The following is a 13,711-nucleotide window of genomic DNA, read 5'->3' on the forward strand; positions in this document are numbered from 1 at the left end:
ATCTGATTAGTTTCATGTTAAATATCATTCGAATGTGCGCGTCTGGTGTGCGATACTTTAATCTGTCATGTACGCGCCGTGTCGCGGCGCCGAGCGGCGCTTCTGGTGTGCGACCTGCTTCAGAAGTAAAGTATTAGTAATTTTATTTTATTTTATTTATTTATTTATTTTTTGAGTAAAGTTAGTGGTATATCCAGAGAGGGAATTGCAGATTAGGAAGTGAAGTGGAGACTAAATAGTTGAGTTTTTGGTCGTTTCTTGAAAACAGCGAGTTACTCAGCCATTCTGATGCAGTTAGGGAGTTCATTCCACCAACTGGGCAGATTGAACGCGAGCGTTCAGGAAAGTGATTTCTTCCCTCTTTGGGATGGAACCACGAGGTGACGTTCATTCACAGAACGCAAGTTTCTGGGGGGCACATAGATCTGCAGAAGTGAGAGCAGATAAGAAGGAGCAAGGCCAGAAGCTTTGTAGGCAAACATCAGAGCTTTGAATTTGATCCGAGCAGCAACTGGAAGCCAGTGCAAACGGATGAGCAGAGGAGTGCCATGTGCTCTTTTAGGTTTATTAAAGACCACTCGTGCTGCTGCGATCTGGATCAGCTGAAGAGGCTTGATAGAGTTAGCTTGGAGCCCCGCTAGTAGAGAGTTGCAATAATCCAGTTTGGAGAGAACAAGAGCTTGAACAAGGAGTTGAGCTGCATGTTCAGATAGGAAGGGTCGGATCTTTCTGATGTTATAGAGTGCGAATCTGCATGATCGAGCAGTTCTAGAGATGTGGTCAGAGAAGTTTATTTGGTCATCAATCGTTACTCCAAGGCTTTTCACCATTTTGGATGCAGTAATTTTTACCATTTTTGATGCAGAATTTACCACAAAGATTGCAGTTAAATACTGTTTTTATATATTATACATTTAATACATTAATACATTTATATTGATTTTCTCAACACATTTCTAAACATAATAGTTTTATTAACTCATCTTTAATAACTGATTTATTTTATCTTTGCCATGATGACAGTAAATATTATTTGACTTGGTATTTTTCAAGACACTTCTATACAGCTTAAAGTGACATTTAAAGGCTTAACTAGGTTAATTAGAGTAACTAGGCAGGTTAGGGTAATTAGGCAAGTTATTGTATGACAATGGTTTGTTCTGTAGACTGTCGAAAAATATAGCTTAAAGCGGCTAATAATTTTGTCCTTAAAATGGTGTTTAAAAAATTAAAAACTGCTTTTATTCTAGTCGAAATAAACCAAATAACACTTTCTCCAGAAGAAAACTATTATCAGACATACTGTGAAAATTTCCTTGCTCTGTCAAACATCAGTTGGGAAATATTTAAAAAAGAAAACTAATTTCAAAGGGGGGCTAACAATTCTTCAACTGTATATATATTAAATTATTTCTGCAATTAATTTTAATTAAATTATTATTGCAATTGAGCATCTCTGGAGAGACATAAAAATGGCTGTCCACCGTTTACCATCCAACCTGACAGAACTGGAGAGGATTTGCAAGGAGGAATGGCAGAGAATCCCCAAATCCAGGTGTGAAAAATTTTGTTCCAAATAGACTCACGGTTGTATTTCATCAAAAAGGTGCTTTTACTAAATACTGAGCAAAGGGTCTGAATATTCAAGACCATCATATTTCATATTTTCTTTTTTAATAAATCAGTAAAAATGTCAACAATTCGGTGTTTTTCTGTCAATATGGGGTGCTGGGTGCACATTAATGAGGGAAACTAATGAACTTAAAAGATTTTAGCCAATGGCTGCAATATAACAAAGAGTGAAACATTGAAGGGGGTCTGAATACTTGCCGTACCCACTGTACATATCTATTTCCTAATACTGATTTAACCAGTTCACAGCTTGTGTGATTAAACTAAATTCCTCATCATTCTCCAGTACATCCCAAGAGTGGTAAAAGCACAATATAATCACATAAAACACATATCCTGCTCTCTACGTTTTATGCCAGAAAAGTATCCTGTCTTTACCAGGAAGCATAAAAATGACAGCTTACAATATGAACTTTCCCCAACACACGCATTTTATTCCACCCAAACACCAATCCCAAAATTACTCTCATGTAGAAGCGACCTGAACGCAGGAAACCCCTCACCAAGAAAAATCCAAGAAACTCATTTAAAATTGTCTGTGCGCCTTTGAGTCAATGAGAGTAAATAAAGCACAGCGGTTGATAATGTTATGTTACAGCAGGACAGGAGAGCATTGAAAGCACTTTAAGTCTGAAGAGCTCTTTTCATGTGAAGAGCGCAGTCACATTTCAAAAGACGAACGCCTCCGCCGACTCTACTGTAACCACACCACGCTTTCATCGCTGCTGTTTTTGGTGACTGTGGGGAAACGGCGGCATGTTGAAGCCCATGGGGGGGGGATAAGAACCTCGTTTTTGCTTAAATGCGCTCTAGATTATTTCAGACTAAATCCTCAAGCGGTCTGGTATCTCCCACCTTCAGATGGATGAGGGATTTGGGACATGGGACAGTTTTGCATTAAAACAAAAAAAAAAAACAACAAAAAAAAAACACTGAGCTGTTTGTTCTGAATATAACCCAAAACATAAATAATAAAAAAAAAGTTCTCAAGTAGAGATGTGCTGACATTCCATGATAATGAACATGCTTGATATTGTTATCATGGGCACTTTAAAATACAGTGAAATGTTAAGTATTATTTAAACTTTCAGAATTGCTCAGAATGTTACAGTATGTCTATTCATTATTATGTTATTACTTTCAGCAATTGGTATCTGTTATTATACACAGCTTGGAATACTTCATTCTAATTGGCCAAATCATGAAATTCTAACATATGTTATTTCTAGATAACAACCACTGAAAATAACATAGGCTCATCTGCTCACTTTAAATCATCTTGAGCATCAGCGAATTCGATCACAGCCAAATATATATTCTTTTCACATCCGTGTAAATTCTGTTTGGCGCCATCTAGTGACTGAATAATACATAGATTAGAGTATGCTCCATTCAGCCATTTTCATTTCAGTCAGCTTTGCATTTAATTGAAGAATTAATAAAGAGTTTTGTCTGCTTTTTTGTGTTTTGGGGTAAATCGCGATGTAATATGTAAAAATAGGGCTCAAGTAGATGTGCACTTCAGTACACACTCACAGTCTCACTCTTCACTCTTCACTTCACTCTTCAGTTCACTTCAGTTCTTCAGTAGTGCGATATATCGTGATATTGAGCATGCTTGAAATTGTTATCATGGGCACTTTAAAATACAGTGAATTGTTATGTATTATTTAAACTTTCATAATTTCTCAGAATGTTACGGTATGTCTATTCATTATTGTGCTATTACGTTCAGCAGTTGTTATTTGTATTATTACACGGCTGTCTGGAATACTTGATTGTGATTGGCCAATCGCAATATTATGTTATTCCCAGATAACAATCACTGAAAATAACACTCATCTGGGTACTTTAAATCATCTTGACCATTAGAGAGTTCGATCACATCCGTGTACAGTATATTTTTTCACATCTTTATATATTCTGTTTGGCGCCATTTTTTTTTTTTTTTTGAATAATACATAGATTAGTGTATGCGCCATTCAGCCATTTTCGTTTCTGTCAGCTTTGCAGTTAATTAAAGAATTAATAAAGAATTTTGTGTCAAATTTTTATGTTTTGGGGTAAATAGCGATGTAATAAGTAAATATAGTGCTCAAGTAGACATGTGCTGACTTCTGTAGTGCGATATATCAAGAATATGAACATGCTTGATATTGTTATCATGGGTACTTTAAAATACAGTGAATTGTTATTTATTATTTAAACTTTCAGAATGGTTCAGAATGTTACGGTATATCTATTCATTATTATGTTATTACTTTTAGCAGCTGTTTTCTGTCATTATTACACAACTGTCTGGAATACTCAATTCTGATTATTTATGTATATATATATATATATATATATATATATATATATATATATATATATATATATATATATATATATAATCATTGCTGTTTTTGAGTGTTTGACACTTTATTGTGACTGAATAATGCACAGATTAGTGTATGCTCCATTCAGGCGCTTTCGTTTCTGTCAGCTTTGCGTTTAATTAAAAAATTAATAAAGAGTTTTGTTAAGTATTATGTCTGAGAACAATGTTTTTTACGTAATTTGTGGAAAGTAGCCATGTAATACGCAGCATAAAGCACATCCAGTCGGTTGTTATGGAAGAAAACAGACCTTCAGTTATATACAACAGCCAACTTTCTCTTATACAACAATACAACCTCATATTGGGCTGCTTATAAGCCTGCGGGGGTTTATTCTGCTTTTTCATACTTAAATTCACCTGGATGTACTTTATCCCTTAAATAACATAAGTTGTAATATCTTGATCGACCAATCAGAATGAGTATAATTGTGAACTATGGGATATTACCTGTTAAAGTAACTCTTTGTGCAGCTGATGTCAACATCATGATAATTCAGTTCAAGTTTATTTATATAGAGATTTCACAATAACTATTGTTTCAAAGCAGCTTTACAAAAGGTGCAGATTATTGTATTGCAATCAACATCAAAAAAGGTTATTAGTTATCATAACTGCATTAGTTACTTATAACTTTAATTGACTAGAAACTAATAGCTTTTAACAGTTCAACTTATTATACAGTATATAAGCATAGTATCCCTGCAGTTATATAATAAATAGACAGTGTCATTGTTTACATGATCACTGAAGTGTATTTGTGTATTAAGTAGGGTTGGGCATCTATAATGCTATAATGCCGATCCGATACGCATCTCGATACAAAGAATACGATACGATATATTAGCGATACATTTGTGACATATTGCGATGCAACACGATTTGATTCACACCCATATCACGATATGATGCGATAATTCAGCACTAACTTAACTAATTAGATCAAGTTTATGAGATGATGTGAAAGAGGATGCTGTGCCATTGAATGAGTTTGATTATTTATAAACCAAGCAAAACCAAGACTTTTTTTTACAAACTGGCTCTTCTCTCAGAGCCAGAGTGTCTGTTTACAGTAGAGAGCCATTTTAGAACCTATAGCACATATTATTTAAGTATTTTCAAGATAAACAGAATGTATAAGTGCAATATATATTAAAAAAATATGTATATATTTGCACTCTTTCAACATAAATAAATGTAGCATTGCACAACAAGAATTGTGATTTAACTTTTCAACTATAAAAACAAGTTTTACAAAGATATATTTTGCCACTGATTATTCAAAACTTAAGGTGGTGAACTAGCAGTGTTATGCTGCTTTGAAACATCACTGTCACTGTAAACAACAGGCTAATAAAAATATAACAAACCAGCAATCTTCTTGCTGTGAGGTGGTCAAACTACCCACTGTGCCACCGTGACAACCAATTATTTTTATCATTATTATTATTAATATTATTATTATTATAATTAAATAAAAATTAACAGGAGGAGGTGTTTAAAACCTTCGTTCTCCGTGACACTAGGCTGAATATCTTTGCAGATGAACAATGCAATAGCATTCGTTATTGGCGTAGAGCGAGCAGAACTGTTGCGCATGGAAAAAAAACTTGCAATGCTTTTCTCACCACTTTTGGAGCTGGTTGAAGCAGTGCGAAAGCCGGGGATGCAGAAACACTGGAAGATTCTTACACAACAACACCGTGGCGCTGCTTCAAGTGAGATTTCAGATTAGTCGTACTGCCCGCGTATTTTACAGATGCGCGGCACATTTTGCAAATTGCATCTGTCCTGTCATGTCGTCCATCCTTAAATCCATAATGTTGCTTGCCATACTTTAGATTTAAAACTCAGTGGGGAATAAAATGTTTGTTTTGCTTCTCGCGCTTTCTGAGGGCGCTCCACTAGCTTCATCCGCACACCTGATACACTGAGTTGTAGTGTGTGCACATCCGCAAATCCGTTGCTAAGGCTTACTTTATGTACGTTAGGTCGATTAAATTATGCGCCAAAAACAGGTTGACAACACTTGTTAATAAATAAAAAATACATTCTATATTAAAAATATAAGCTGTATCTCGGAAAAATCGATGCATCTCGCAAAAACCGATGCATCTCGATTTGCTTCCAAAATTTCTTTTCATCCTCTGCTGCTCAACCGATGCACTCGCATCGTGCACGCGCATGACCGCGTATCGATACATATCGGTTAATCTTCCCATCCCTAGTATTAAGTGTATGTGTTTGCCTTGAATAACACTTGATAACACCATAATAAGAGCTATTTTCTCAAAACTAAAATGTGATCACCACCAATATGCCTGCATTCAATAATATAAGCAAGTAGCTGCTGCTGGGCTTCAAAGAAATCCAGACGGCTTATTCTAGAACAACAACAAAGAAAAAAAAAGCATTGCAGTGTATATGGAGATTGTGCTATTGTTTGCACAGGAAGAAGTGCCCTCCTTTAAACCCTGTAGGGAGAATGCTTAGATATCAAAAAAAAGTAATGCATTTTAATAGCACCTTTGTCGACAGAAGTTTAGCGGTTGTGTTGTGTGCCTGATGACAGGCGATTGGGAAAGTAAGGCCTCTGCTGTGATCAAGAGCCCTTCACGCTAACATGGGATCTGTGTCTGAGCCGTAGCGTGCTAATCTGTCTGCACCCGGCGACGAGTGCCTTAATCTCCCTCAGGGAAGATCCAGGGGTCCCTCCGCCACCGGTCCACCTCAGTAACACCAACACACGCGCTTTGATCAGTGCTAATACACACCACAGCTGATCCGCGAAGATAGCAAATGACCCATTATGACATCACAAAGCAGACGGAGTCCCGTGACCTGACGCGGCGTTATCACACAGAGACCTGTAAATATGATTCAGACAATCTTCATCTGAATTTCATGAGCTGTCGAGTGCTGACTCGCTCATGGGAGGGTTTGTTTGTTGTTGAATTCCCGTTGAATGACTGTGTTTAGCCGAGAAACAGATTTAAGAGATGGATAGATCTCTGTTGTCATCTGTTCACGCTCATGTATTCTAAAACACAGCAGGAGTTAGTGTACACTACCGTTCAAAAATACTAGATCTTCGCAATTTATTGTCGCCAAGGCCTTTAGATAACAATACATAATTTTGATGTTGATCGGTTAAAATCTCTAGGAGGAGTTTTTTAAAATACAACACCTGGAAATGGCAAAAACTGCACTTTTTCGGCAGAGGAAGTTAAAAATATCAGACTTCCTGTTGGGTTTGGGATTTCACTCCAAGAGACTTTTTTGTAGGCATGGGCATGTTTAATGTGTGTGCCATTTTCGGCATGTGTGCGTGAAATGTAGCTCGGGAGCTACTTTGTCAAATCTGCATTGGTGGTGCTGTCAAGCCATTTTTCCAAAATTTTTGCCACACCCAAAACCTATAAAAAAACGTACATTTTCACCATTCCTGGCACATGTGTGTAACCCCCGCCGGTCCAACACCACCCAATCCGTTCTGAGCTGGGATCGAACCAGCTACCTTCCGCATGAGAGCTGGTTGCTCTAACAAGCAGGCTAAAGACCATAGCCATGCACTTCACTAGCTGGCCTCCGATACACCTGAGTTATAATAGGGCCAGAAGGAATCTGTTGACATTTTTTGCTATTTCTGCGCAGACGTTTGTTAAAAATGCAGAATGATTTTGGGAGTATCATACCTAGAACCTTATTATATGAACTAAAAAGTAATACATTTATTTTTTAAGTAATTTTAATTTTTTAAAGTAATTTTATTTAATGTTTAAAATGCAAATCCAATTAGATTCACTTTATTTGGTCAACGAATCAAGTCTTCTATATAATATCTCTAATTAAATGACAGAAAATATTACGGTGCAAACTGCATTGTAAATAAATTAAATGAATATTTTCATATTAGTCAATAATATTACTGTAATTAATTTAAAAACTGAATAAATATAATTTTTCACACATTTACACAAGTAATTAAACATAATCAATGATGAGCTAAAAATCTGCAGAATTCTGCGCACACAGATTCCGCGTGGGCCTACTTATAACAACTTTAAAGACATTAAAGTTAGTGAGGCCGCCACGGACACGCCTTTCGATTAAAATTGTAGTTCTTTGCAATTTAACATCGTCAAGACCTTTAGATGACCCATCTTTGGCAAATTAATACGCAATTTTGGTGTTGATCAGATAAAATCTTTAGGAGGAGTTTGTTAAAATACATGGTCTGGAAATGGCACTTTTCGGCAGAGGAAGTTAAAAATATCAGACTTCCTGTTGGGTTGGAGATTTCGCTCAAAGAGACTATCGGCATGTTTGACGTGTGTGTGAGACCTAGCTTGGGGGCTACTTTGTCAAATGTGCATAGGTGGCGCTATATATATATATATATATATATATATATATATATATATATATATATATATATATATATATATATATATATATATATATATACACACACACACACACAAATGTATATATATACATTTTTCCACACCTACTTCCGAAACCCATACCAAACAAAAAATTTTGGCACTTCTATAGCACATGTCTTTGGACCATGGGGGAAACGGGAGCACCCGTAGGAAACCCACGCCAACATGGGGAGAACATGCAAACCAAACACAGAAATGCCAAATGACCCAGCCGGTGCTCGAACCAGCGAGCTTCTTGCTGTGAGGCGATCATGCTACCCACTGCGCCACCGTGCTACATTTTAATCAGTTTTTAATCCTTTTTATTCTTTGTTTTTATTCTCTTATACGGTCCCACTTTATATTAAGTGTCCCTAACTACTATGTACTTACATTAAAAAATAAATACAATGCACTTACTGTGTTTATAATGTATTTGAGAACACTTGTGGTGCTCTTGAGTTGGGATAGAGGTTGGGTTATGGACGGGTTTGGTGATATGGATAGGTTTAAGGGTGGGTTAATGTGTAAGGGACGATCAACAGTGTATTTACAAAAGTAATTACAAAAGTTAATTACAGATGTAATTACATACATGTATTTAATCAAGCATAAGTACACAGTAAATACATGTATTTACATGATAAGTACATTGTAACAAACTATTAAATCCTTGTCTCCTTTATTCTTGCTTATAAAAAGCACTTTGAATTACCCTTGTGTATGAAATGTGTTATATAAATAAACTTGCCTTGCCTTACTAACATGAACAAACAATGAACAATATATTTATTACAGTGTTTTGTCATGTTATTTAACGTTAAATGTTTAAAAAAAAAACGTTCCATTGTTAGTTCATGTTACCTCACGGTGCGTTAACTAATGTTAACAAGCATGAATTTGGATTTTAATAATGCCTTAGTAAATGTTCAACTATTATTGGTTAAAGCTTATTGTAATCCTTATAGCAGGAGTGTCCAAACTCTGTCCTGGAGGTCCGGTGTCCTGCAGATTTTAGCTCCAACTTGCCTGTTTCTAGAAAGCCTAGTAAGAGCTTGATTAGGTAGCCTAGATGTGTCTGATTGGGGTTGGAACTAAACTATGCAGGACACCGGCACTCCAGAACCAAGTTTGGGCCCCCCTGCCTTATAGTAAAGTGTAACCATTTTATTTATGATTTACTCCCGTTTTGTCTATCAGTGAGTTGTGAATTTTCAAACTAATCTGCTGTAAAGTGTGGTTGTAGTGCACTCAGACTGTCCGCGCTCAATCGGTGGTTTGTGTCCTTCAGTTTGCGTCGGGAAGCTCCCTCAGCGGGCAGCAGGCGGACAGACAGCAGGGAAGCTCACTACAGGCTGCAGAATAGAGCTGTTGAGCTGTTAAAGGAGCTCACTTCAACTTTATGGACAGACACACAAAGGCAAATTGGCTTTGCAACCGCGTGCCCTCGTGACCCTCATTTTAGAGCTAACAAGCCAAATTGCATTTCGCACCTCAAAGACAAACAGAGCGAAGCACGCTTAAAACAGCAGAGCAGAGAGAGAGAGAGACTGAGAGCGAGACGTAGAGAGACAGAAAACAGGACAGACAATTACAGGAAAACCACTGGCAGGCCTGGAGAGGAAGAGACCAGGAGACAAACAAAAGACAGAAAGACAGACAGACAGAGAGAGAGAGCATGTTGGAGAACACACACACACACACATACAGTACACACTAAACACACACATACACAATGCACACACAAGCAACACACAAACCACACACATGAACATACATACTAAACACACACATACATAATGCACACACATAGACACACTCAAACACACAAAGACAGATTTAAACACATACACAGATACACTCAAACACAGACATATTCAAATAAACACACACACACACACGCGCACACACACACACACACACACACACACACACACACACACTCAAACACCCAAACACACACATAGACACACTCAAACACACAAAGACAGATTTAAACACATACACAGATACACTCAAACACAGACATATTCAAATAAACACACACACACACACGCGCACACACACACACACACACACACACACACACACACACTCAAACACCCAAACACACACAGAGACACACTCAAACACACAAAGACAGATTTAAACACACACACAGATACACTCAAACACAGACAGATTCAAATAGACAAACACACACACACACACACACACTCAAACACCCAAACACACACAGAGACACACTCAAACACAGACAGATTCAAATAGACAAACACACACACACACAGTCAAACACCCATAGACAGATCCAAACACACACACACACACACAGACACACTCAAACGCACAGACACACTCAAACACAAACGGATTCAAATACACACACACACACACACACAGAGACTCAAACATCCATAGACAGATCCAAACACACACACAGACACACTCAAACACAGACAGATTCAAATAGACAAACACACACACACACACACACACACACACACACACACTCAAACATCCATAGACAGATCCAAACACACACAGACACACACAGACACACTCAAACACAGACAGATTGAAATAGACAAACACACACACACACACACACACACACACTCAAAAATCCATAGACAGATCCAAACACACACACAGACACACTCAAACACGGACAGATTCAAACAGACACACTCAAACACGCACACAGACACACTCAAACACACACAGACACACTCAAACACACACAGACACACTCAAACACACACAGACACACTCAAACACACACAGATTCAAATAGACAAACAAACACACACACACACACACACACTCAAAAATCCATAGACAGATCCAAACACACACACAGACACACTCAAACACGGACAGATTCAAACAGACACACTCAAACACGCACACAGACACACTCAAACACACACAGACACACTCAAACACACACAGACACACTCAAACACACACAGACACACTCAAACACACACAGACACACTCAAACACACACAGACACACTCAAACAAACACAGACACACTCAAACACACACAGACAGATTCAAACACAGACATACACACTCAAACACACACAGACAGATACAGACACACACACACACCACACATGAACTTACATACACACTAAACACACGCATACACAATGCACACACTGACACACACCACACACATGAACATACATACTGTACACACTAAATGCACACATACACACACAAAGACCTTACACACAGAATAAACAGCAAACACACACACAACATTGACATACACAGAGACAGACTCAAACCAACACACAAATACAGAATACACAATCTCAGAACACAAACACAATACACACTCAAACAGACACACACATACACACACAGAGACACTCTCAAACACACATACACAATGCACACACAAGCAGAATACACACCGCACTCATACACGGATATAGTACACACTTGTGTAAGCAGCACACATGGAATCAGACACATCTCAACACACACACACACACACACACACACACACACACACACACAGACAGACAGACAGACATAACTTACACACAGAACACACACACATACACAGACTCAGACAGACACACACACCCAGCTGTCGACCTTTCCCGTTTTACACAGCGGTTTGATAGTAAGTGTTGATGTGGCTGCTGTAACCCAAACAAATAAACGCAGTTGAACTCAGCTGCCAAATCCATTCGCCAGAGTCCGTGTCTGTAAACCCGAGACGGAGATGATGGGTGTGTGGAGGCGAGTGCAGTTCTGTGTGTGTGATAAAAACAGCTCTGGGATTAGTCCCGCCGCCCCGTTATGGGAGAAAGAGCTTTGTTAAACATCCAGAGTGCCTCACCATCAGATCACAACCTAAAAGTAGACCATGTACAGTAGGAAAGTGGCCGGAGAAGAGATTGAATCGCCATTGAATCGGGCTATTTAATTACACAGAGAGATGACCTTTTCAAACTCGGTGCGTTTGGTTTATTCAACATGAAATGGCATTTGTAAGCCAATTTGTTTCCAGAATGTGACCTAATGCACTGTATATTTCTGGGCAGGGCCTGAAATTCACACTCAATTGTGTAATGAGAGTAAAAATATACATTCAATTCAATTCAGCTTTATTTGTGTAGCGCTTTTACTATGTAGATTGTTTCAAAGCAGCTTCACATAGAAGATCATAGTAAATTGGAACAGTGTAGTTCAGTTTTCAGAGTTTAAGTTCAGTTCAGTTTAGCTCAGTTCAGTGTGGTTTAGTAATCACTACTAAGAGTCCAAACACTGAAGAGCGAATCCATCGATGTGCAGCTCTACCAATCCCAAACCTTGCAAACTAGTAGAACAGCGGTGGGGGAAAAAAAACTTCACCAATTGGCGAATGTAAAGAAAAAAAAACTTGAGATACCAGACTCAACCAGATTTCAATTTCTCCACTGGCCAAACGTCTTGTTCAGAGCTGCAGTCTCGGCGGCGGAGGCTGGAAGCTGGACCTCAGCGAAGACTGGTCTGTCCCTGGAGCATCACAGGAATCAGTCTCATGATCTCCACTCCTCCATGACATCCACAGCAGCTGCTCAGGATACGGCCTGGTCCAGGATTATGGAAACCTTGGGATCATCTCATCGCTGGTCTTGGATTGAATCAGTGGCGCTACATAGTCTGAGAGCCTCGGGATGAGTATCCCTAGGTGGAAATGAAATTAAAGAGAATAATTAGCGTCGCTGCTGTTCATAGTGTATATAAACATGATGCAGAAACCTACGTGGAGCATATTAATGTATCATACCGCTAAGTGATGCACTGACTGTATGCTTTACTAAACGGTTGAATTGTGAGAGTGTGTCTGAGCCTCGGACATTATCAGGGCAAGGCTATATAAGGACATTATATAAGGCTATTCCAGAGTTTAGGAGCCATAAATGAGAAAGCTCGACCTCCTTTACTCGACTTTGCTATTCTAGGTACTACCAGAAGCCCTGAGTTTTGAGATTCTCTGTAAAAAAAAAAAAAAAAAAAGTGGATTAGTTGACTTAACATTTTTGATTCTATTTTATTGAACATTTTGATTTTGAACAAAGCCTGATATCCACCCTACTAAAAAAAAAAACAAGTAAAATTAAATAAAAACAGTAATAATGTCTCTAATAATAGGTACAAAATCAGAATTGAAACATTTCTGATACAGTCTCTCTCATATTTAACCAAAATTGTACATTTCTTTCACTTTCACCATTTATTTTACACAAATATATAATAATACTCCA

At 38.0% G+C, this 13,711-nt stretch overlaps 1 protein-coding gene and 1 long non-coding RNA gene across 3 annotated transcripts in view; one reads left to right on the forward strand and one right to left on the reverse strand.

The window, feature by feature from the left end:
• plxnb3 (plexin B3) overlaps positions 1-13,711 on the forward strand; it is a 192,456-nt gene that overhangs the window by 17,052 nt on the left and 161,693 nt on the right. The window lies entirely within an intron of this gene.
• LOC147842564 (uncharacterized) lies at positions 8,627-13,543 on the reverse strand. The gene is made up of 3 exons (XR_015497588.1): positions 11,486-13,543; positions 11,262-11,376; positions 8,627-10,296 (listed from the first exon to the last, which is right to left on the reverse strand). It is a non-coding gene; the product is annotated as an uncharacterized LOC147842564 (long non-coding RNA).

This window comes from Danio rerio, chromosome 8 (assembly GCF_052040795.2).
Source record: "Danio rerio strain M-AB ecotype USA chromosome 8, GRCz13ab, whole genome shotgun sequence".
NCBI lineage: Eukaryota > Metazoa > Chordata > Actinopteri > Cypriniformes > Danionidae > Danio > Danio rerio.